Genomic DNA, 27,537 nt, shown 5'->3' with positions numbered 1-27,537 from the left:
TCAGCTAACTAATTTAGTAACTTATGCTATATCAGAATAGTGAAGGGGATATCCAGACTCCTCTATGAGAATCCTTAGAAATCATGCCTATAAGTGACTAATATTTGCTACAATAGTAACATTACAAAAAGTCACACTGAATATCAGACTAACTTAACATCCACTAATAATGTGGATGTTAAGTTAATTTCAGTGAAATTAAATGGTGTTTCTTTAATCACAACCCCTCGAACCAAGGGAGTAAAGAAGTATTGACCAAGTAAAAGTCCTTGGAGTTTCAGCTTTATTGAGTAGTAAACCTGATAATCAGCATTATCACTTACATGTAAATGGTAGTTTCCAAAGGGCTTGAGAGATTTTCTTCCTCAGTATTTTGACTATTATCCTGCAAACAAATCTTTGTGCTATGAACATCCACTATCTGTGCTAAGAGATCGTTTGCTTAAGCAAGGGTAAATTTTAACTCTGTATCAGTTGAAACTGCAATAAATCCTAAAATAGTTAAGAAACTCATTAATTGGCACTTACTGAAAACGTTATGATGCAAGAGACAGGAAAATTAACAAAGCAGTTCATTTTATCATAACTTGCCCACGTAAGGCTCATTTAATCAATCAAAAGGTATGTATTAACTTCCCTATCCATGCAATTTCTATACCCCTCGGTCTACAAAGATTCCACTTCCTATCACTCACACTTAGTAAGAAGTGAAGTGAACTGGAATGTCAGACTATTCGATGACTGCTAGAGATGAGTGGAGAACGAACTCTGTCGAATTAAAGACACTGAAGACAGTACTGTAACCCCAGTCAAATAGGTCTGAGGAGAGTTTGTCAACTTGTCAAACCACTTAATTTAGAATCACCTCCAGATTACTCAACCGCAGTGCAAGAAGAGTGATAACAGTACACCAGCTAGTTAAAAAACACCCAAATAGGTGAGGATTTACTCAAAATGAAATGTTTTTCCCTCAAGAAGAAATTAGTACTTGAATTATCTAAACATAACCTCACTCCCTCACTTCCTTCAGGTCTTTGAATGTCACCTTCCTGTAAAGCCTTCCCAGACAACTATTCGAAACCGTAGCAGCCCCTACAGAACACGCACATGTGCACACACACTTCTATACATAACCTCCCTGATTACTTTTTCTCAGTATCATTTATCACCATCTGACACGACATATTTTATTCATTAATGTCTCCCCCAATTAGAATATAATTTCTTCATTAATGTCTCCCCCAATTAGAATATAATTTCTATGAAAGCAAAAATTTTTGCCCATTTTGTTCACTTTTCAACAAATAGATCGGGGCCTGGTACATTAAAGGCACTTAGTTAACTTTGCATAAAACAGATGAATGAGACTAAAAGCATAGAGTAAGCCCCTCTAATAGTGAGCTGCTTAAAACAAGATATGTGTATCCTGTAGTGGAATAACATAGGATAAGCCATAGCACTTCTTTAAGTATTATTTTTATATGAAAACAAATGTATATTATGGAACACTGTATATTATGGAACAAAGTAAAAAGAAACACTTAAAATTTTGATCTGTGATAGGCAGAATGGAGCTATACAGTCATTAGTCATATAGGGAAAGAGGGGAAGGTGTTTAGAATGGGGTATGTGTTTCCTCTCCTTTTAGGAGTAATTTTGTAGGAATGTATAGAAAGTAATAGGCTGGAACTAAAACATCACCAACATAACCGATTACATTTTTATCACATCTGAAAAGAAATGAATCTTTCCCAGTTATGCATTCCACTGTTAAGCAATCTTCTTTAAAGCTAATCTGAATCGAGTAATCAAAGACTAAAGTTTTCCCAGTTTATTTCCTACAAGTATGGATTAGAACTCAGCCAGGGAGAAAGGAGATAGTGAGGAATCGACAGAAAGATGGACATGGCCTGAACTCAAAGTTCCTTAAAGTACAGTTGGTATCTGAGACGAAATGAGGCCATCCTCAATAGACTGCACCTTTTTTAAATCATAAAGCTAGCACTTGTTACATAAAAGATCTTTCATTTAGCTTGCTCTTTTTCCACTAAAGATCTTAAACATGTCTGATTTCTATGCCAGTATTTCTACCCAGTATTTCAATTCCGAGTTGAGGAAGAGTTCTTTAGTGCTCCTCCACACTGCACTAGTGCCCTTGTTTATAATGACTGGTCAAAACCTATATTTATAGGGGCCGGCCCCGTGGCGGCGTAGCGGTTAAGAGCCGGTTAAGAGCCGGCGCTCTGCTGCTGGTGGCCCAGGTTCGGATCCCAGGCGCGCACCGACGCACCGCCTGTCAGGCCATGCTGTGGAGGAAGATCGGCATGGATGTTAGCTCAGGGCCAGTCTTCCTCAGCAAAAAGAGGAGGAGTGGCATGAACGTTAGCTCAGGGCTGATATTCCTCACAAAAGAAAAAAAAAAAAGCCCTCTATTTATACATATAGATAAACTACTATGGTTAAGTGCTCCAGGAATCTTACCCATTTGGTGAGAAATTTTTTTAAAGTCTCTGAAATTGACCAGTTTAAATTTCATTTATACCCATTTTATCATGTAGTTATAAGTAGTTCTAAAGGAAACTACCTCAAAGATTTAGAATTAAAGTGTTCATCTAACATAAACATTTGTGCCTCGTGGGATTTAAAAATATGTAGACTCTGGATTACTCACATAACTGGACAGAAAGTCAGAAACCAAGGGTTGTAGTCCCAGTTCCGCTGGCATTAATTTACCACATGACCCTACGTTACTAGGGGATGACTTCTCTGAGCCTAAGGAGGGGGACCACTGCCTGCCAAGTTATAAGTGCTCAGTAATTCAACCAAGAAGCCTTTCTAATTAATACGATCTGTTGCTTGGAATTATAAAAACACTTTTCTTCCAAAGGAACCTCAGAGCACTTCAAATATCACCATCACCAACCATAGGTTACAAACCTGAAACCTCAACTATTTATAACACTGAAAAGTAGAACCCTCAGATTCTCACCCTCACTGCTCCTGCACTGTGTTCCTGCAGGACAATCAACTGAGAACTATGGTCACTGAACTACATCACTATGTGACATTATGGCCACGTCAGTCCCAAAGCTAGCTTCCTTTCAAAGTTTCAAAGGAAATGAAGGAAGACACTGATTCTAGTTCAACAATGGTAATCAGTTAACATTATAACACAAAGGCCTACCTATTAGTTATACAAAAAAATAAGACCTCCTGTCTCATCCAGAAGTTGATAGCCTGGTGGGGAATAAACAGATTACTTTCATCAATAGGATCAGAGCAATGACAGTATTTGACCCACAGTGAGAAAGAGGCAGCAGGAGAGGCAGCAGGAGATGGTTTGAAGCTTGAGTATGAACTAGCTTGGGGAAGACAAGGGCAGAAGACTAGCTATAGTTTTGTTCAGAGCAGCTGCCCTTTGCTTTGTTTCCTGAAAAGATCACTAAGATCTCCTCTAAAGTTTGTTGTTGTTGTTTGTTTTTAAATCCACAGAACTAAAATAGAAAGATTGCAAGTCTCAGCTTAAAGTACTTTATGGATTTCCCTCTAAGCCTGGGCAAGCCAAAATTGCACACTGCAGTCACTAGTACAAACGCAAAGTAATGCTTGCTCTAAACTTAGTTAAGAACAAAATAACAATTTTCTGATTAAAATAAGTGTTTCTCATACCAAGCTATTTTACCAAGATTAATCTCTACTTTCACAGTGGAACACCATGGGAAAAAAGTCATCCAAAGAAATCTGCTTTCCAGGCAGCACTTCAGTCACATCGGTCCTCTGACACTTTCGTTTAGGTTTAGAGCAGTTAACTGGTGTGCCATAATTCAGATTCCTAGTAACCAAGACAGGACGGGGAAGCTAGGCCTTTGAGGTTCTTCAATCTAGGCTAGGGCCTGCAGAGAGAAGTCAAGGGATATGTAAAGGTCAGTTACATGGTGGAATGGCAGACATGCTCTAACGGGAAACGATCCACAATGGAGTTTCCTTTATCCCACACAATTCACCTCCACACCTTGCAGCTTATGAAGCATCACGTCTCACTCAACTATAAGAACAAGGCTCCACCTTCCCTCTCTCTCTTAGATGTACTCTGCAAAGTGGCTTTGTAGTCTGTCAAATGCATCTGTCTGCTTTTCCACCCAAGCCCATGGGGATTGAAATGAGGCCTCACATCCTCACTCCAGGAATAACAACGCTTCATACATAACCCTGTTAGCTTTTTTATCCTTAGGACAGGGGACATAAAGTCTAACCACAACCAGCCCCTTTACTCTTCTACATATATGTTTTTTAAATAATCCAGTAAGTAAAGTTCCAAAGCTTCATCCAGCAGTGAATACAGCAGTGGCAGAATCTTCTCTGGAGCAGCCAAGTCTGACAGTAGACTACAGGAGGAAGCAGAAGGGGCAGCTACCAGGAGCAGCATATCTACCCAACTCTTTATCTTGCACTTTCTGGCACCAGCCTCCTACACTTTCAGGAACGATTCCATATAAAATTCTGCCTTCTAGGCCTTTTTCCTCCCCACCCTCCATTCTCTTCCCCCTAGAACATAAAGCTCCTAGATAATGCTCATGACTTGCACAGTATTATTCTCAAATGGCAAAGAATAGTGCTTTGGTATCAGACAGACAGGTTTAAACCCTAGTTCCACGACTGACTAGCTTTTTGTTACCTTGAGCAAATCACTAAACCTCTTCCTCGTAGTCTCAATTTTCTATATACAAAAGAAGAATGCTGCTGCTTACTACACAGTGTTGGTGGGAAGATTAGAGAAATTCAGAGTCCTCGCGTTTATTAAGTAAATATGTTTCTCCTCCATTCCAAAGGAAGAAATTGAGGGCATCGTAGAAGAACTGGGGGACAAGGAGGGAATGGATAGTGACCAGCATAACCTGGTCTTTTAAAAAACTTTTATATTCATGATAAAAGTCACGGAACACGGGAATCTAAAGTATGTTTTAGCATTTTAGATTTCACTGTCAGCAGGAAGAGTTCCAGAAATCATACAAAAAGGATGAACACACACACACACACACACACACACACAATAGCTTTCTTTAGTGAGTCCAAAATTAGAGACAAGGGAAAAAAAAAAAACTAATCAACTTTTAGCTTGTAAGATGACACCAGGTAACTGGATCTTTTTAAAAAAATTTTTTTTCTAGACACATGCAACACATCACACAAAATCTTTCATAGATATTCACTGCTCTAGGTAAAAGCCTTCACCTAGTGTTTTAAAAAGCTACAGCTGGACTCTGAGTCAGATGGCACTCAGCAGTTTTGTGTGTGTTGGGGGTGGGGTGTGTCAGGAATGAATGTGGTTATCAAGGCATTTCTAAGTAGGGAACCCTTGGAACAACATGAGAGCAAGGGTCATGGGAAAAGAAGCTTTGCTCACCCTACTTCCTGGCAGCATTTTCAGTACACAAGCCATAAGCAACTCATGTTTACAAAATGGAGCAAGAAAAAAGGGGCTTATTACAAGCAGGGGGGCAGGAGGACTCCACATATACACATACACAGCTTATACATCACTTACACTTTTTAAATTTTTATTTAAAAGCTCTAGAAATAGTTTCAAAGACTTAGCATACTTCGCTGTGCAAAATATTTAATCCACCCTGCTTTAATAAATTGAACTAGGTTACAGTGTTTTTATTAAAGCCCATCACAAATGAAACTCAGGAAAGAAAGCAATCATGATATATCTACTTTATCCTTTTCAGGAAAAAAAAATACGATTTGAAGTTATTTTTCAGAATCATGGAAAAAATATTTCTCGGGATGTCAAATGTTCAAATCTAGAGTTCTTTGTGTTAAAACAAGATTGTTTAAGAACTAGGTGAATGCATCTTGGACTTGATATAGAATCTAAGCATTTTAGTTACCCAAGGTCAATAGTTCCCCATTTTTTAATCGCTTTGCTAAAACTCATAGACTAAAGATAACCAGTTAACAAATCTCAAATGATACAACTAACACAAGCTACCTCTTTTTAAAAAGAAGACTCAGATAATTCAACCTAAGGAAGAAAAGCCATTGCCAAATCTATATATTTCTATTTTGTGTTTCCTTGTCTTAACCCTGGAATTTTGGAAAATTATAAACACTTTTCAAAAAGATCTCAAACTAGGTCTGGGCTTAATGAACAGCTTTTTTCTTAGGTTCTGAAGTACATGCTTTCTTTATAACTATGGATTTAGCAATGAGAGTGGCCTCCTGGTTGCTTCCATGCTTGAGTGTTATTAAATTAAACAGTCAGACAAAATATGAAGAACTGATGTTGGCATGGAATGCAACAGGCATAGTTTTTTTTTTTTTTCCCCACTGCTTCTTCTTAAAGAAAAAGAAAACAAAATATTCAAACTTGAAATGTAATAATAAACAGATTTCCACATGTTCACTTTATTTGAAACATAACATTTTTACTCTTTACCAATCTTTAGTAGTTAGTATAGTAGTAATTCTGTAACATACTTTATCACTTGATGTAGGGAAATATACTGTTTATGAGCTTCACACATATTACTCTCACTGATAAAAATCATAATCTCTCCTTACACAAAAACAGATAAGATACCAACAAGCAATGTTCTGATTGAACTGCAAAATGAGAAAAAAATATATAAATCTGTTAGAAATTACTGAATTACGTTTAAGTCTTTAAGCGAATGTCAGATCCTTTACATGGATACTCTTGTAAACCTAAAACAAAGATGGCACTTAGTTGTTAGATTCAGACTTAAGCATTTACCTCACTAATCACAGGACTGTGAGGTTTTAAACAGACTGCATCTCTGAAATATCAGCATCTAGCCTCTCCTGGTTATTGCAGTGAATTTCAGATCTTTCCACATTTGAATGCCAAACCTACATTAAAGAAACGCCTCTTTCTCACCCACCCCTAACTATTAATATTCAAGGTGAAGAGAGAAAACATATGTAATTGCCTCTGAAGCATTATAATAATTATAGCCAAATCAATATTTGACAGCTATAAATTACAGGATTCCACAATATATCTACAACTGTTTCTCTAATTTCTTTAAAAGAAATCATCTCTTGGGCCAGCCGGGTGGCGTAGCACTTAAGTTCACGTGCTCCACTTCAGCGGCCCGGGGTAATAGGTTTGGATCCCAGGTGTGGACCAACGCACCACTTGTCAAGCCATGCTGTGGCGGCGTCCCATATAAAGTAGAGGAAGACGGGCACAGATGTTAGCTCAGGGCCAATCTTCCTCAGCAAAAAGAGGAGGATTGGCATCAGATGTTAGCTCAGGGCTAATCTTCCTCACAAAAAAAAAAAAAAAAGAACAAAAAAAATCATTTCTTACACCAAATATTCTCCCAACTTCCCCACACATCAAAATATCCAAAACATCTCAAGTACAAAAATAAGAGTCTTCTTTTGACATCTAGCAACTGCCTACTATGTGCAAAACATTATAAGGGATCCTAATATGATTTCTTTCTCACCTTATAAAAAGGTTACAATCTGATGAGAAAGAAATGGCCACATGAGTACCTTCTGAGAAAGAGGAAGAAGGGGCCTGATTGTGGGTAACGAGTGACTGAAACAACAGCATGAGAACCCAGACACTAGTGTCCACCACAGTGCTAGAGGATGTACTCCCTTTTACATCCTCTCCCAGCAGGTTGGAAGTCTGCTAACCCTTTAGTACCAATAAAAAGTATTTCAGGGCCGGCCCCGTGGCTTAGCGGGTAAGTGCGCGCGCTCTGCTGCGGATCCGGGTTCGGATCCCAGGCGCGCACCGACTGACCGCTTCTCCCGCCATGCTGAGGCCCGTCCCACATACAGCAACTAGAGGGATGTGCAACTATGACATACAACTATCTACTGGGGCTTTGGGGGAAATAAATAAATAAAAATTATAAAAAAAAAAGAAGTATTTCAATAAAGAATAATTTTTCTGCTGTAACTTTTACAGAGAGTAGAGTTAATTCATTTAACAAATAATTAAACATCTACTTAGGGCAGACACTGGGCCCGGTATAGAACTCAGTGCTGAGAGTAAATGGTGAGCAATGCCAAGATGGGCCAAGATGTCTATGCCTAGCGGAGCAGGCCACCTAGGATAACTGTCAACGTTGACTGACAGGACACCAATATGATCACCAACAGAAAAACAAAGGGAAACACAAGTTTTAAAGGATAAAATAGCGTTAGAATTGAAATGATACATGAAACTCAGATAGTAATAGTAATAGTGATAGCAATAATAATAAAACATAACAATCCCTGGCCAGACTTTGTGCTAATGCTATCTCATTCTATCTCCACATCAACCCTACAAAATCCTCCACAATCATCATCTTCATTTCGTAGATGTAGACACAGACCCTGAGAGAGATTAAAGGACTTGCCTCATTTGTATGCATCTGGGGGGGTGAGGGAGGAAGGGGGGAGACATTCTTACAAATGATAATATCCTTACAGTTATGTAACAAAATTAACAATAATTCTTTAATATCAAAAGCTCGTCTACATCCACATTTCCCCAGTTACCTTTAAAATTTTTCTGCTTATTTACAAATAATGATCCTAGCAAAATCTACTCATTGCATTCACTTACGTCTAAGTCCCTTTTACTATATAGAATAGCTCCCTGTTCCTTTTTATCTTCTTTTCCTAAGCCACTGACTCAATGACTACACTGGTTCAGCTGTTTCGTGGTGTGTCCCAATTTCCGGATTTGGCTGAGTGCTTCCTCCAAGTGTTACTGAACTTGCAAGTCTATCTCTGGTGCTTCATGGAGTCAGGAAGTTATGAGTAAAGGCTTGATCAAAGGTAGGGGGAAAATCAGAATAAGTGTGTTTCTCTTGTCCCTTTTTGCTTTTCTGACAGAAAATAAATTATGTATGGCAAATTGACATAACATTTTTTACTCAAAAAAGACAAACTGCTTAGCTTGTTATAACAATAAAACATCAATATCCTTTTAGAGAAATTAATCCGTACTCTACAGGTCTAAGTGTTTCAAAATCATTCTGTTTCCTACAAAAGGTGCTACCAGAGTTTTGTTCTTTAGGTTTTTTTTTTTAATCAACTGAGAGAGAGAAAAAACAGTTTTCAGATAAAACACGCACATACGTACATACAGACACACAGATACCTTCCAGGCCGCGACCCCGTCTCTACGATCCAGTCCCAGTTTATCACATTTGATAAGATGGTGGCAGCAACTCCATGATTCGTCTACCAGGCATTATCTGTATGCCCACAGCCCCGTGATTTCTCAACCCAGGTTTATTCCAGGAAGGCAGCTCAAGGGGATTTCCACTGAGTTTTCTCTCTCACCAGAGCCATCCTCAAGGAATAATCGGGAAGCCCCCGGCATGGATCCACAAGAAAGAAATTATGAGGCTACTGTGGAAAATGGAGAAGTAGAAGATGAAAAAAGCTCACAGAGCTCCACAAAATGGTGAGTTCTCTATCCCTATCCTTGCTCAAATCCACCGAGGCTTCACATTTCAAAAAAACAAACCTTGGGTTGATTGCAGTATGTCCTCTCCCAGTGCCCCACTCCACATGGTTCCCAATAGAAAACAGTTGAGCCATGACTTTTTAGAAAAATATGTCCCAGCTCTGAAAACTAACCTTTCCTTCCTATTGTTTTCCTTTACTTTTTTGATTTCTGAACGCTGTATGTATGGCCTTTCCACGTCACCTATGTAAACAAAGACAGCCACTCAATAGTATACAAAACACTTACATGGTATAAGTAAAATATTGTTGTATCACTGACCTTTACCCATTCCTCTGACCTCTACCCAGTTCTTGCACATTTCTAACTCTTAAAAGCCCCTGTAAGACTAGAATTCATGCAGATTACTCCCCAATTAAGCAACAAGAGAGAAAATGACGTAAAGTGACTTTGCTATTAGAGTCATTTTTGGCATTTCCTCTTCTACAACTTAGCAAGCCTCTTAAGAAAGAGGCCAGAGACAACAGGGGGGATTCCACTCACTAAGAGAGACTAAGTAGGAGAAGGGGCAGGAATTCATTTGATCTGGCATTGGCTTAGCATTAAACGCCAAACACACAAACTGACAGGAGTCATAAAAAATATTTGTAAGAGAAAATCAGAGCAAGATGGGAAATTAGAGATTGTTTTGTCAGGTCTAACTCTTCACCTCAGTGAAGATATAGACCCCGAAGGGGTCAGGAGGAAAGTTTCACATCCAGTGGCTTTTTCTTAAAGCTATTTCACACTGTCTTTCATGTGCATTTCAATTTCACTTCTGTATCTTTCATCACTGTGACCCAACTCCCTCTTTATACTGATGAACTGAATACAATTAAATGAAACTTGCTGTCTTTGGTTTCACAGCACACTTGGAAATCTGCAAAGATTAGAAAACTGAAAACTTCAGTCTATTCTGCTACAATGTCTTTCTGCAATGTGAATTTAGTCATGATGATTAGTAGATAGGGTATAACATGAAAGTCACATGTGTTCAAGTGTGATTTTTTCCCCAACACATTGACATTTGAAGTCATTGGGGACAAGCCTTTTCACAGTTAAAGAGTGTCTTACCTATATATAAAGACTTTAAAGAAGGTAAAAATCCTGAAGAGCTTTCGTTTAGCGTAAGTAGTGGCTGATTACTGGGTTCAATATCCACTCCACTTTCCACAGTGTTAAGCTCTTTGGTGAAGCTGCACATGCAGATTCTAAGTGTTTAGATTAAAAACAAAAAAATTAAAGCACTCAACACACCATGGAGCAGATTTTTGAAGGAAGCAAGAATCCCTGAGTTAAAACTACATGGGATCTACTTGTGCTGGGTACAAATGCTAGTGTAGTTTTAACTCTGCTAGTATTTTTATCAGAACTTTTTCTTTTTCTTGATGCTCTAGTTAAAGTTGCAGAGGTTTTTAATTATCTGCCCTTAACCCTATTTATTCCCAGTAAGTCCTGATATTCGTGTGTGTGTGTGTGTGTGTGTGTGTGTGTGTGTACAATATCTGAAGAAGGTAAGCTTTTTCAGGAGTACATATCTCATTATGGCAGAAACACATGTGTGTGAGAAAAACCAAAAGTAATTATATGATATCCATGTTTCACAGATCCATCAAAAGTACACAAAATTAAACTACCGTTTTGTACTGCACACCTGCTTGAGAACTAGTAACTGTCCTGCCCACACTCTCATACAGTCTAAGTGCTTCTCCAACTTGAACGTGCATTTGGATCATCTGGGGTATCTTAAATGCAGATTCTGATTCTGCAGGCCTGCAGCAGATCCTGATGAGCTCAGTACATTAAGTGGAAGCTACCAGGCAATGTAGGTGCTGCTGCTTCACAGACCACACTTTGAGTAGCAAGACTCTAGGAAACACACTACCTTTCACTGGCACCAAGTTGACATCATGTTATGCAATTTATCTCCTTTTTTGAAGAATTTGGGGTCAACCATTTTCTGAACATTTCTTCCAAATAAAACCAGCAGAAAAGACAGAGATAGAGAGAGGGAGAGAGATAATTAAAGCAAAAGTACATTTTACCCATTGGTCCAGTTATGGCAGGATATATAACAAGAATTTGTTGAATCAATGAAACACATTTTAGTAGACAATTTTATGTCTCCACTATTAGGAAAACTTTTATCTTCTTTGAACAAGATTTGATAAATCTCTCTCCGAAATTTAAGCTTTTTTGTTTACAGCATGCAAAAAATTGTGTAGGATACTCCAATCATGGTCAATATTCTTGCAAAATTGAACAGGATGTAATATTTACAATTATGTTTTGAAAAATAGACCTTACTTGAGGACTAATGCTAGACTCTTAGGACAACCCCACAGACCGCACTACTCTCCATGAGTTTAGTGTTCATGAAATTGGCCTCAGCGATGATTTTAAATATTGAAAATTGAGGTGTCAACTTGTAATTTCTTTGTTCTCAAGCATTACCCTATTGAAAAAAACTCTACTGCATAATCCAGCTAATATTTACAGAATAGTCATTACACTTATATGATAGTGCAAAAAACTCATGGAATTTGATATGTTTTAAAAATAAATACTACCTTGATCAAGTGTGTGTGTGACACAGAGAGAGAGACACACACAAACATAGGAGGGAGAAAGAGAGAGACACACACACACACACAGAGGAGGGAGAAAGAAAGAGACACACACAGAGGAAAGAGAGAGAGGTGCAGGCACACACACAAAGGGCTGGGGTTAGGAGAACAGAGGGAGGAGAGGCCGGGGAGGGGAGACAGACAAATATTATACCCTCATCTGTCATGACCTTCAAATGTAGTCAGGCCTGCTACTTTAAAACCAGAAAATGCAGCTCTATGTTTTCCCTATTTACCCTCTTCCTAGTCTCAACAGGAGGTTAAAAATCAGATAGCTAAGTAAGCACTCGAGATTGCATTAATCCTTCGGTGTAACGACAAGGATCATTTAAAGAAAGAACAACCCTAAAACCTTTGCTTTTGTTGGAATAGTTTCTTTACTGTAAGTTTTCTGGAAGCCATTGTGTGCATCTAATTTGTGTAAATAAAGTTCATTTTAAACATACAGGGAGAGGGGCCAGCCCCGTGGCTTAGCGGTTAAGTGTGCGCGCTCCACTACTGGCAGCCTGGGTTTGGATCCCAGGCGCACACCAACGTACCACTTCTCCGGCCATGCTGAGGCCACGTCCCACATACAGCAACTAGAAGGATGTGCAACTATGACATACAACTATCTACTGGGGCTTTGGGGAGAAAAAGGGAAAAAAAGGAGGAGGATTGGCAATAGATGTTAGCTCAGGGCCAGTCTTTCTCAGCAAAAAGAGGAGGATTGGCATGGATGTTAGCTCAGGGCTGATCTTCCTCACACACAAAATAAATAAATAAATAAATAAATAAAAATAAAACATACAAGGAGAGCTTGATCTCTTAAGAATTTTGTTCTCAGTCTATGGGATCCCACTCAGCAATCTATTCATAACCCAAGTATGTACTCAGAATGCGAATTTACAAGTCTTTTTCCTTCTTAACTGCACTTCTTACCAGCATTATAGACACTAAAAAATATCTTTGACAAGTGAATAAATTTAAGCTAACACTTACTGAGTACTTACTATGTGTAAGCACTTTGCCAAGGGCTCTATAAGAAATCTTACACAATCCTCATGACAATCCTATGAGTTAAGTACTTTTACTCCATTTCATAGATAAGGAAGCTGAGGCTTGGATATATTAAGTAATTTGCCATAAGTCACCCAGCTAGTGAGAGTCTGCACCTAAATCTGAATCCAGCAGTTGAACTCCAGAATCAGGGCTCTTAATCACTATTTTTACACTTGGTTTGCATAAATTGGGTGCATGCTAAATCCCAGGTTTCACATGCCTAAATGTAACACTGGATTTGTGGTGATATATTTTAAATACCTCATTATGAGTCATATGAAGTACGTGAATAAGTTAATCTGACTTAATATTTTGAGGATGGCTGATTAACATAACAAATGACCTAAGTGAATCAACATCTTGATGTTAGATAATGAGTATATGAATTCTCTCTCAAGACTTGAGGGCTGGCTAAGTAACATAAAAAGGATTAGAGATCATTTTTCTATTGGTATCATTGCTGCTTAAGGTAACAGTTTGATTTGCAGAGGAATATCAGCTCCTAGCCCTTAAATGAATAAGGCATCAAACACTCCCTACGCCACGGGCTCAGCTCTCCACATCTAGAGCCTCCTGGTCTGTCTCCACTTCAGAGGTTCTGCCTGCTTGAGCTGATCTTGTCCCAAGAATGTCCCAGCATCTGCTCTAGAGAAAGACTCTCACCCAAGAAGTTGGTCACTGTAACTGAGGACCTAGAGAAGGCATTCTCCCAGCCAGATATGGCTGTTTGTGCCTACCTGAGATTAGACTATAGATATATATAGACTATAGAGTTCACCTGCTTCTAACCAGTGACAGCTATTCAATCATCATTCCTTCAACATTTATTGAGCACTGTCCTAGCTATTGGGATTCAGCAGTAAACAAGAGGTAAAACTCCCTACCCTCACGGAACTTAGCTTCTAGTGGAAAGAGACTATGAAATAAAATGCATAGTGTGTTAGATGGTGGTAAGTGCTATAAGTGCTGTATGAGGAAAAGGGACAAGGAAGCTATTCAACTTTCTTTAAGATGGAAAGGGAAGGTCTCTCTGAGAAAGCAACTTGTGAACAAAGATCTGATGGAAGCACAATATTCACTAAATAGAACCAGGCATTCACATAACTGTTCATTGAATTGGGCAGCTGGCTACATGAAGAATCTCTTCTCACCAGCAGTATAGAGACTCAGCGATAGCCAGCCCAATGCATTCAGTGGCCCAAACAGACAACTCCCACCCATCCCTGCTCCCAGGGCCCCCAGAGTGGCCCATAAAAGTCAGTCTCACCAAGTTCAAGAACCTATTTATCAAAAACGGCATCTCCCATTGACAAGAGCTGGACATCCAGCAAAATGAAAAGATCTGCCCACTTATTTACACTTGCCAGAATAAAATTCTTTTTTTTCCCCCCCAAAACCCCAGTAGATAGTTGTATGTCATAGTTGCACATCCTTCTAGTTGCTGTATGTGGCACGCGACCTCAGCATGGCAGGAGAAGCGATGCGTCGGTGCGCGCCCGGGATCCGAACCCGGGCCGCCAGTAGCAGAGCGCGTGCCCTTAACTGCTAAGCCACAGGCCGGCCCAGAATAAAATTCTTTACAGTCTTGACTCCAAATCTTTAAAAAAACACAAAGAGGTAAATCTAAATTATACCATAAGGCACCAAAGCATCATTCATTATTTTAAAGGTTATAAAAAAGTCATTTTATTGAAAGGTGAAAAAACATCGAAAGCTTGCACAAAACGATACAGAAAAAAAAAAGAGTCAAAACAAACTTATTTAAGCAACCCATTTCAAGGAAAAGAATGCAAGTCAAATTTTCTGATTTATTTGATATGGCCTAAGTCAGTATTTGCATGAGGCTTAATCAAACACATAACGCCATTCTGATAGTCCTTAAGAGGGAAGGTATTCCAGCTTTGACGTGTACATTCAGCGTTTCTTAAAATCTCATGGTAAGAAAGCAGCACGCGCTTTCCAGCTGTAATTAAATTCCAGCCTAAGGAGGCCATTCTTGGTCAGAGCATATCCCGGCACTCACCCACACACCCAGACAGCATTAATACACAAGGTTTAATAGCCATGCGTACCTCTGAGGTCAAATGCAAGATAGCAGATTTTCTCCTAAAGCGAATTCAGCTGCTGAAGCTCAGCAGAAAGATGTACTGGTAGAGAGCAAACCCATGACACGGTTGGAGCTTCTCTTCCTGCTGTGTACTTGATGAAGGAAACCATGATGTCCAGGTGGAAAATGTAGCTACACAATCCACAGTACATCAGACCCCCCCTAAGCAGAAAACTACCACCTTGTGTGTTTGGTCAAATTAATCTTATTTGAAATTTAGATGACAAACTTACTAATGAGGGACTTTATAGCCTTTATAAACCCTGAGCCTTGATATTTAACAAATGTTAATAATGATTAATAAATACAATTTTCACAAAGAGGGGGGTAAAAGCTACCTCTACTCATTGTATAATGAGAGGAGGTAGAAAAGTAAACCTCAATAAAATACCATTTGAAAAAACTCCTGGCATTTCTCTGTAAAATACCTCTTTACCTGTGGATTATTAGTCAATAAAAAGCTAAAATGGCACTTTTTTCTGCAGTGTGAGAGGGTCAGCCCAAGGCATACCTGGCAAGAGAGATGACTCCAGACAAAAAGAAAAGGAAAGAATAAGCAATTGGACAAAAGAACCATAGCGGGCTCTGAAGCTCAGGACCCAGAGTCCCCAGTAATGTGCTTCCTGAGACCTCAGCTGCATATTGGCGTAAAACAGTGTCTCATGATGTTCATGATGCTCACATCAGTCATGGAGAAAACAGACTCTATATACTCAGTAGACTCTGCTTTAGATAACACGGATGCAAGTAATCCATTTCAGAAATGTTTTTAAAATTACTACTTTTGAAAGTTAGCTTCATATATTTATAAAATTTAGATACATGGACATTTTGTTTCCCATCAGTGATGAATAAACTAACATGAAGCCTGTCTAGATGATGATGACAAAGCATGGCAGAATATCTTCTCAGACTGGAAATGTAAACTCTTCAGTCTAATTCTTCCCCTTACTACACAGGCATTTGGCATATTCTCTAAAACCAGGCCAAATTCACGACAGCAGCATGTGGGAGATCAGAATTGGCCACCTCAAAATATGTCTCTTTACCTTGATTTTTTTTCTCTGAAAAAGCTTTGACACCCCCACACACACAGACACTAACTGCCTAAAAGAATTTAACTCTGGGTTTGGATAGACTGAGAAGGTCCTTGCTAAGCCCATTCCCAATAAAAGGAGAAGTTAGCCTTTGTAAAAGACATTTACATTTATAAGAGAAATCTCCATTTGTAAAAGTTTCTCCCTCTCTGTACCAGGAAGAAGGGGGGATGACCTTATCTCTAGATACTCTTATCAGTGAGGAAGGCAAGGACTTAAATTTGCATACTCTTGTTTACTGTGCTTTCTGGTAATCTCCCATAGCTGACTCCCCCCACCCCCAACATCCTCCTTTTCTTTAACTGAGGATAGTATTTAAGATGAGAACCTCTGCCATCTTGTCAAGTTACCCAGTGGTCTCTCCCATGTATACATGTTATAAAGCTTTGTTTGATTTTCTCCTGCTATTGCATTTCATGTCAATTTAATTTGTAGCCCAGCCAGAAAGGACCCAGAGTGGGTAGAGGACAGTCTTCCTCCCCTTCAAGCACAATCTCCTCAACTGGTAATATCCAGGATTTTCTTATGCTTTAGTTTTCAGCTTTTTGATACACAGGTTTCCTTTTGCCACGTGAAATCTATATCTATTAATGAATATATATTAATAATCACTAACATTTATTGAATGCCAAGATTCAGGGATTATACCTACTCAGTAAATTTATCATGTCATCCAAAAGTTAACAGACATCTTTTGGCTGCTATATTAATTAAATAAATACAGGTCTGTATTTTTTGTTAAGGTTGGTGAACAATTAAATGGTTTGACTAATCAAGAGAAACTCCACTTTATTTTCTGACTCCATTACTGGAGGTAGAAAAAAATATAGAGCAAAGAAAGTTGCTCATATAATTTCACTTATTCAAAATTTATCGAGACCTGCTATGTGCCAAACACACTGCTTCATGCTAAAGACAGTTTTCTACTCCCATGGAGCTTAGAGAGGAAAACAGAAAAGTAAATAATTGCAATGCACAGTGTAAGTGCTACAGGAGACAACTACTCCCTTAGAGGGGAAAAGGAGAAGAGGAAACATACCTGAGAGAGTAAACCAGAAGGCCCTAGAAGTCTTGAACTTGAGAAGGCAATGCTATATTCTTCAATGTCACTGTCTTTCTCCTAAGTCATCCTTATCCCTCTCAACGGAAGCCCTTCTAGTTACTGAGTCCACAGCTAAACCTGAAAACTCTGGAATTTTTATCCATGGGCCTCAACTTCTCTTCCCAACCACCACCCAATATGGGTTGCTCCACCCCCACCACTATTGCAGGTGGGATGCAGGTGTAGCCTTTTCTTTTCAACAGCCAACTACATGATTAAGGAGTCTCAATCCTAGCAGGCTTGTTGATAGAGGTATCAACACACGCTATGTCTTTCTTCTTAGAAGGGAACAAAATTTATCAACTAAGCAATGTATATTTTAGCAATTACTAGCATATATCATTCTGTGCAATAAATGTTAATGATGATTTTCCAGGTTGCTGCACAAAACTGTTTCAAATCAAACTATTTATTAGAAAACCACAAAGAAAAACTTTTCAGAATAAAACAATAATCATTTTCTCATAGCCTTCCTTTCTCTCACCTCTGGCTCTTCAAACATATGACAGCAGGCAGGAACTCATTCTCACTGATCCCTGTGAGGAGCAGAGGAATTATAACCAACATACACTTAAGTCATTCCCCTAAATTGACAAAACAATCTTGCAGCATTCCTCAACTTTCAGCCCCTCCTAGGATCACGTCACCTCCCAGTTGGAATGATGATTTCAAATTGAGCAAGGTCAAAGGAATGCCAAATGAAGCCCCCAGCTGGTACAGATATAATCCTAAACAAAAGCACCACAAGAAGTTCACCTAGTTGAGTTCAGCCAGTTAAGGAGAAAGTAATTCCAATCATCTCCACAACAAAGCAGGATGGCAGCAGCTCAATTATCCACTGAAGGAGCTGAAATACACAGGGCTTCCCTGGTGAGGTTCTATAATGACGTTTTGGTAGAGTTCCATGTAAATTACAGATATAGAAATAGAGCTCCCCAAATAACATTGCTTTCTTTTGCAAATAAACTTCATTTTCCTTAAGAGTAAAAAACTTTTGGTCCTTTTTTCATTTGCATTACATGGTAGTTTTAAACAAAACAGTAACTGCCATCGCACTTATTAGCTTACATTCATTAAAAATGCACAGAAAAGGTATTTTTTATCCAAAACAATTATGTGGCACACAGCTAAATCTGGGTTATATTACTATTATTGAATAGTAGTGACCATTTAAGGAGTACTTGCTATGTGACAAACAGTGACTTAATTACTTGCAACATCTCACTCAATCATCCTCACCCATCAGCATCATCGATATCTCCACATTTATAGAGAACAGAGGCAGGATCCAAACTTAGATGGGTTGTATTCTAATTCCCTTGCCTTAACCGTCAGGCTCGGGGGATACTTTCTAAAGTGGGCAGAACCAGAAAGCTCGCTCACTACTCTATGATCTCCTCTTTGCTCCAGAGTACATCACTTTAATCTATAATGTAAGAACCTTTTAATTTTTATCCCTTAACTCAGCCTGCAGTTAACTATTCTATTAAATCACCAATAATAAAAACAATCTTTTGGTCCAGAATTTAAACACTGTTTAGGAAACTTGGGGAAGGGAAGTCAGTCAATTGTTAGCACTTTGATCCTGTGGTGAGTTTCCCTGACGTAGGGCCTCTTGGATTTGTCTAGAAGGACCAGCTCTGCTGCCTGCCTTCACAGTCCACTCCAGGACCCCAAAGTGATCTATCCACCTCCTGGATTCATAGCTCTGACTACTTCTCTAACCTAGCAATTAAATCTGGACAATGACATCCATTATTTTTCTATTTATGCTTACTCAACTTGTCTATTGTGCCTTAACTTTTCATTTTTACTTCAATTAATCTCACACCACCACAAGCAGCTGGCACTCACATATTTGACTTGATGTCTCCCACTCATTTATATGTCACACTTCTGCTTATACTTTATAATGGAGGACTCAATGGCATACTTTTACATTGTTTTGAAAATAAAACATGCATATAATAGTCTAAGGAGAACTATTTACATCTATAATATTCACTGGGATATATGCTAAATAAGCAGTAGATATGCATTTACACATAGAATACATTCAAAAGTGAAACACTGGCAAAAAATTTTTGAAGTAGCAAAAACTAGTGCACATTTGAAGACTGCATTTCATCACGTGGTCCCTCTCAATAACACACTCAGGGTAAGTAATGAAATGGACAAGAAGAGGTCCCACACCTTTACCGTATTTCCACTATATCTCTTTGGATACTATATTGTGATGTGGAAGAAAAGCAGTATAAACAATACACAGACAAGATTTCATCTACAAATGAAAAAAAAAGGAACTAGCCAATAAAGAAAATGTAGATGACCTTGGCTTTGGCAACGATGTTTTAGATCCAACACCGAAAGCAACTCTTATCTGTGAAATTCTGATCTGTGAAAGACACTATTAGAAGAATGAAAAGCTAAGCCACAGACTGGGAGAAAATATTTGCAAAACACATATCTGATAAAGGACTTGTATCTAAAATACACAAAGAACTCTTAAAATTCAACAATAAGATAATAAACAACCCGGTTAAAAAATGCACCGAAGACCTTAACAGACATCTCACCAAAGAAGATATACAGATGACAAGCACATGAAAAGAAGCTCCACATCATATGTCACAGAAAACTGCAAATTACAACAACTACGAGATACCACTAAATACCTATTAGAATGGCCAAAATCTCAAACACTGACACCACCAGATGCTGGAGAGGCCATGAAGCAACAGAAACACTCATTCATTATGGGTGGGAATGCAAAGTGGTACACTCCCTTTGGAATACAGTTCAGCAACTTCTTACATAACTAAGCATACTCTTACCGTACGATCCAGCAATCATACTCCTTGGTATTTAACAAAGGAGCTGAAAACTTATGTCCACACAAAAACCTGCACATGGATGTTTACAGCAGCTTTATTCATAACTGCCAAAACTTAGAAGTAACCAAGATATCCTTAGGTAGGTGAATGGATAAACAAACTGCAGTACATTCATACTATGACATATTATTCAGCAATAAAAGAAATGAGCTATCAAGCCATGACAAAACATGGAAGAACCTTAAATGCATATTGGTAAGTGAAAGAAGCCAATCTAAAGAGGCTACATATAACATTCTGGAAAAGGCAAAACTATAGAGGCAAGTAAAAAGATCAGTGGTTGCCAGGGGTTTAGGGGGAAGGTTTTTAGGTGATAACATAGGGTATATTTCAGGGCTATGAAACTATTCTGCCTGATAATATAACGGTGGATAAATGACCTTATACATTTGTCAAAACCCTTAAAACCATACAACATAAAGAGTGAACTCTAATGTAAACTACAGACTTTAGGTAATAATATCAATATCAGTTCATTCATTCTAACAAATCTACCACACTAACACAAGATGTTATTAATAGGGAAAATGCATATGCGTGTGTATGTCAGGGAAGGGGGAGTAATATGGGAACTCACAATTTTTTTAAATAGTTTTTTTAAAAAATCTGAATAGAATCTGAATGATAAATATATGGTGGTTGACTATAATATCTGCTCCATTTTGGGGTATGTTTAAAACATCTATGGTAAAATTACTAAAAATTTTTAATAAAATCCTAGTTAGAAGACCATTCATATTTATATTTTAAATTATTAAAAGCATTATGTTCTCAATGAATATTAGATATCAATACTAGGCTTTTCAAAAAATAAACAATGTTACCTCAAAGAAAACAGATAAAATTAACATAAAAAGTCCTCACTTTAAGTTTTTTGGGGGTTTTTTTGTATGATTTTAGAAAGATTCTTCAAGATCAAGAATTCAGGCATGTTTTGCTTTTATAAATCTGGAATTTTCATTTTGGGCTTTTTTCCCCATGAGAACAAAATTAGTTCTGTTATTATTAAAAACTGTTACTATTATTACATAAATAATACTGAAACATTAGAGGAGGATGGGAAAGAAACCAAAAATAACTACATTCCCACCATCAGAACGGTCATTTGTATGATTTATCTTGCAAATTTTTTCCAAAATTATTAACAATCATTACACAGAAACAATTTAAACGTGGAATCCCTTAAGGCCAACCTAAACCTTCCACTCACTTTAGGTCTTAAGCAAAATAATCCATCTAATTTTTTCAGATCATCTAGTTTCTGGGCACTCAGTAAAAGGCTGGTGAACTGAATTAAGGGTGTGATTTGTTTCGATTTCCCAGTCTCACATACACCAGGTCATCTTACGACATGGAAGGCAACCATAGTGTGACCTCTGGGATAGGTTCCCAGCACCAGCAGATTCCAATTTAGGAAAACCATACTGTAGAGCCCAAGGCAACCAGAGCATGGAGACCACTTGCCTCAAGAGAGACGGATGAGGAACAATGATCTTGCTCCATAGCAACAATGGTTCCAAGGCTATAAATGCTGACTACAGTGCCAGGCCAACCAGCGCGATGACTCAGCCACGAGCAGGAACTGCACCAGCCAAATTCATCACAGGGGGCAAGGCTATCGGTGAAACTACAGCCTAGAATAGTGCCTGGGATACAGAAGTAAACAATAGCTTTGCTGATATGCTTTCTCTGCTTCACTTTCTCTTTTCAAGCACCTGTCTCTGTGAATATGAGAGATGGCTTCATTTTTCTTCTTGTAAAATAACAGACTTAGGATGTGCAATATCTGAATGACAGGCAGAGTTGGTATAGCCGAGATGTCCCTTTGCTGCCAGTTTTACCATCTGTTATTCTGAGCCTGCGCACTCGTGCAGACAGAATAAAAGAGGAGAATGCAGAAGGAGAGGAGAGAGAGGCGCAGAGATACGGGTGAGGCTCCCTGCGAGTGTATACCAGAACCTGGAGGCAGATGGCTATGTTTGCAGCAGAGATCTGACCTCCAGCCTGCTGTGGGGAGCACAGGCAGACGCACAAGCTAGGGAAAATGCTAATAAGCCACCCAGAGAAGGCCAGCTGCTAGCTCCTACTGGACGTGATCACTTAAATTCTTCTGAATCCATCTGTTTGTTTGCCTAGACTTTTTCTCCTCGTTGCCATGAAGACTGATGTTAAATAATTATCATGGCCGAAACTTCCAACTGAGCTCGAAGTGGATACATCCTGCAGTCATAACCTTAATCTGCAATAAACTCCAGACCTGACTAACTTGAAACTATCATGAATACGCAATTGTTTTCTGATAATATTCAATAATATGGCCTCTATTTCAGCAAAAAGAAAAGGACAATTCCTAGTGGTAGACAGAGAACTAGGTTAGGAAGCAAGATATCTGAGTTTACTTAGCTGTGCCCTGACATTTTTTAAGTTTATCCAGCACCAAGTACTTATTCTTAGTTTTTCAATTAGTCCAATGGTTTTTCCAATACTTTTTCATTAATATCGGTTTTCTTTGAAAGATGTATAGTCCTTTCAATCTATTAAGGAATCACTATATTCAATAAGTCACATAAATAAAAACGTGTAGTGAAGCATCAAAACTTCCCCTTTCTCCATCAAAAACATCATTCATTAAATAATAATTTAAAGCTTTAAGTAACATGGGATCTATTAAATGTAATGCACATTTAAATCAGCTATGTTAAATAACATACTGAGTCATTATTCGCACAAGAAACTAATTTACATGAGAGTTTACTCAGTGTAGGATTCACTATTAGTTCACATTTTTTTGATAATCTGTGCATTCAACATATAAGCATTATCCCTAAGTGAGAAATTACTGTGCACAATATAGTAGATGATGCCAGTTTTATCAAATTCTTATTTTATAGAGACTCATGTTTATTTTCCTCTTTGAAATTCATTTTTAAATATCCTACCTATATGTAACTTTAATTTTTCTACTCTTGATATGTTTGAAACTTTGTCTAATTTATTATCATCTGCAAACCTGACAGGATGACCTTTTGCTCTCTGTTTCAAACTTGTTCACTTAGGTAAATCCTCCTTTTTCTAATGACCACGCTATGCTCCTCCAAAATTCAGAAAAATTCTCAGTAGAACGAAAGAAAAAGACACGGTTCCTTTCAGAAGTACAGGAGTTTGCACAGAAAATATCTGCTTCCAAGAACCAGTTAAATTCTCTTTCTTGCCTTTGATGTCAGTTGCTAGATACAGTGGCTATGACCACTTTCAAGAGCTATTACAGTGGAGTTGACCAGAATCTGCTTTGAAGAGCCTCACAGAACTCATGGGATGTGCCACTTGCCAACAACTCTGTGACCTCAAAATGTTTCTGTGGCATCAGAGAATTTCTTTTCCCCAATGCATCTGCCCACTTTTCTTCCAAAAGAAAACTTAATCAGGTTTCATCACATACATGCTAGACAGCCACAACTTAACTCATGATATAGTGTACCTCAATTTTTTTTTACATTTTTTGTAAAAATATTGTGAATTTTTTTACATTTTTGACCATGACTCACAGTAAGAACTACATTTTACAATCCAACATTATCTATTCATTCATGTGTACTTATAAAACAGAAGCAAATTTCATTAAACAATATTTCCCTTTAATATATTCAATATACTGTGCTATCTTATTCTATTTTTTCCTAATACTTGTTCAACTCACTAAATTGATTTCAAGAAACCTCCAGGATCACAATCCACAGTGAAAACCATTACAACATTTCAATATGTAATATCTTACGTGAGTGAATTTGAGTGCCAGGGTAGTTCATGTAAAGAGTAAATACTAAATCCACATTAAGCTCGAATTGTTTTTGCTTCCCTACTTGCATGAAACAAAACCAGGACTGCTTCTCTATGGTTTCCTTTTTTGAACTTGTCCTCTACATAACCCAGAATCATCCTGAGATAATAAATGTTCAGTGATACTTGTTATTCAACAGATGTCTATGCTGCTGAAATCCCCCATGAATATTTAATTCTGTAGCTTTAAGTACCTCAAGAGCTCATCCTGCAATTTTCCTCTCTGGCCCTCCTTCAGTTCAGGGGCTCTGCACCAATATCCACTGTCTTGCTCTCTTTGCTTATTTAATATTTCTTTTTGCTCCACTCAACACATTCATTCTCAAAATAACCTTAAGACAGTTAAAAAAGGGTGGGAGGGCTTTCTTATCCTTCCTGAAATTTCTCACAAGACTTATCTTAGCAAAAAAAAATTTTTTTTCAAGTAACTTCCTTCTTTTTCGCAGATCTACCTTCCAACAAAATAAAACTGTTTGCTAAATCTCTATTTTTTGGTGCATTTTTAAGATGAAACTCAGGTCACTTTCTAACAATATTATCTTCCTCCTAATGAAACGCTTTAACCCCAAAGGATATGAAACCGTTAAATTACAGTTCTATTTCATATAACAGACAGGAGAAAGTCAAGAGAAAGAACTGATGCTTCAGAGGTCAACAATTGGTAAATTCACTAACTAGAAAACTTCTATTGGTTTATTTCTTGAGTTAAGTACTCAATTTCATTATCTTCATTAATTACCGACAGCATTTCTTCGACCCAGAATCCACTTTTTTCATTTTCTTATATATAATTAAATTCTGGTCTCTTAATTATCTAAGTTTAAAAACATCCTTTTCAATCAACCACAAACGGATTTTAACAAACAGGTTTTAAAATACACACGGTGGTATGTACTGCATTGCTGGCCATGCCCATATTCAACATAGAATGGCTTCACACCACCCACGGACCCAGCACAATTCAAGAGACAGAAACCACAGCGAATCAAAATACAGGATAAGCACAGATCCCCATGAAGCTTACATCTAGCAGACTGTATTAGTTTAGGCTACCTTCCAAAGACATTCATAGTACCCATTTCCCAGTTCTCTTCTCATTTCTCATTTGTTAACTGCTTTAGTTAATACAAGAAATCAATTTGTCAGCCCTGTCATTGGATAATTCATTTCTCCTTCACTGCTTTTGCCCATAGTGTCCTGTTCTGCTAGACTCTCTTCCCACACTAGTCCAATTTGTGGACATCACTCTCCAAGATATGCTGACTGCAATTCCTCTAGTGACCTCTCACCCGCCTAAAACCATCCACCTTAGTTCTTTTCACATATCTATGTTCTGTTCAGTTTGTAAGCTTCTCAAGAACAGGAATCACTGCTTCCTGACTCTTATAAGATCCCCAACCCCTGGTATAGTTGTATTTTTCCTGGTAGATAACTAGGTAAATCCTACTGATATTTAGCTTTCCTTGTGTTGGTATTCTGTTATCCCTTTCAATTATGGGTTTTTAAAAAAGTATAGGAAAAAAAAACTTTTTAATATGGCCAGTAGTAGCGAAAATAAGAAGGTGATTATCCAATAAATCAGAATGAACATAAACCTAGAGCCATAAGGAACTGCACTGCTTCTTCTTGTTAACATCCTCAGATCAACATGTTCCCAAGCAGCAAGTTAAGTAGAACAGGAAATGGAAGGGAGAGGGGGAGTCCCCTCAAAGGCAGATTATTAGTTCCACCATGTTTTAAATCTTATCCCAGCCCTGCACATCTAAGGACAGAAAGAAGAAAGTTAGTTTCCCTACTCCGCAACTGAAGACAAGAGTTAACAGATTGCATGAGGGTTAATTAATTGGGGATCCAAAGCCAAAGATAAATAAGAATTCTTTAGGTCTGTCTGCTGTAGTTCAACCTTATCAGGAAAAAAGAATTTGAGAAGCCTAGCCAGGTATCTCTTCTCTTCTCTTTAACTGATGTTTACTACCTCTTCATCAGGCCCAAGAACCATCTCCAATGTTACAGTGCTGGCTGTCACCTCTGCTCAACAAAATTCCTTTCACATTGAAATTTTGGAATTCTCTTTCCCACTGGTGATACAAGAAAGATGAAGAACCTCATCAACTTGGGAAGTAAGGGTTAACGGGTATGGCTGCTTCAGATGGCAGTAGATTATCTCAAATAGCACACACACAAAACCACAATAATTTGTAAGTTTTATATATAAATGGACATAAAATTAAATTAATTGTTCATCTTTTTAAGTGTTTTTATAAAGGTTAGCAGATTTAGGAATATGAAATGCCATTAACAAAAACCTTTTCATGGTATATTTAAGAATTTGACTTCACGGGTAAATACTTTTAAATCCTCTTCAAGCAAATCATTTCTTAGTCTCTAGAACATTTAAAACCTCTGCTAAAAAGATTCTGCCTATTTCCACAAAAACAGGATTTCAGAAGTCTTTGCATCATTCTCCCCAAGATGGTTACTAATGATTTAAATAACAGAAAACGTAGGATACTGACACCATATTACAAAACCATACCTGTTCAGAGTGACCAGACAGAGCCCATTAGCCAAAATTCTTGCCTCAGATTATTCTTTCTTTTTCATTTTAAAAAGAGTACAAAAGAAAATTGTGGCATAACAATTTTGTCAGAGAGGATGACTAATAAATATAATAAAATTCAAACCACATTAAAAATACAAACCCATGGATTACCAAAACAAACAGAATACAACAAATTTCAGCTTGATGCACAAAGGCAATGAATACAGCAGACACTTACAGTAATCCTTCCAAAGGAACAAATTTTTACAGATTCCCTCAAGAAATCCCTAAAGTATAGCCAATAAATAGCTTATGTTTTATTATACCAAATTCCTCTCAACTAAATGCTTTAAAATTTACAAGTATTTTTTAGCAGAAATTAAAGAGAAAAGAAATTATGATTTTATTAGATCTTTTCTTTAAAATACTATCCTAGAGGCCAGCCCTGTGGCCTAGTGGTTCGGTGTGCTCCACTTAGGCAGCCCAGGTTCGTTTCCCAGGTGCAGACCTACACCACACATCAGCAGCCATGCCGTGGTGGCAACCCACATACAAAATAGAGGAAGACTGGCACAGATGTTAGCTCAGGGTGAATCTTCCTCAGCAAAAAAAAAAAAAAAAATACTATCTTAGCAAAATGCTTGATCCACAGTAGGTAATTAATAATTATCTGATAAATGAACGGATTTAATTATCATAATAAACCTGTGGGGCAAAGACAGCGATCCCAAGTTTAGAGGAAACAGCCTCAGAGAGAGCTAAGGACTCACCCAAGGATGAAAGGGCATGGATGCTGGGTA

General features: G+C 38.0%; 1 protein-coding gene across 3 annotated transcripts in view; it reads right to left on the bottom strand.

Annotated features, from left to right (window-relative positions):
• Window positions 1–27,537, bottom strand: part of ARHGAP42 (Rho GTPase activating protein 42) — a 261,608-nt gene that overhangs the window by 216,010 nt on the left and 18,061 nt on the right. The window contains exon 1 of one of the 3 annotated variants that reach the window (XM_087433629.1): window positions 17,949–18,049. The exons of 1 other annotated variant lie outside the window; for it this stretch is intronic. The gene's annotated coding sequence lies outside the window, so the exon portion shown is untranslated. Of the gene's footprint in view, window positions 1–17,401; window positions 17,910–17,948; window positions 18,050–27,537 lie in introns of those variants that run through there. One more of the 3 variants, XM_087433628.1, reaches the window with a different exon arrangement.

The sequence above is a fragment of the Ceratotherium simum genome, chromosome 7, assembly GCF_057802395.1.
Source record: "Ceratotherium simum simum isolate JZ-2026a chromosome 7, ASM5780239v1, whole genome shotgun sequence".
NCBI classification, from domain to species: Eukaryota; Metazoa; Chordata; class Mammalia; order Perissodactyla; family Rhinocerotidae; genus Ceratotherium; species Ceratotherium simum.
Note: the sequence above shows the minus strand (reverse complement) of the source record. Positions and strands in the feature narration are given on the sequence as shown.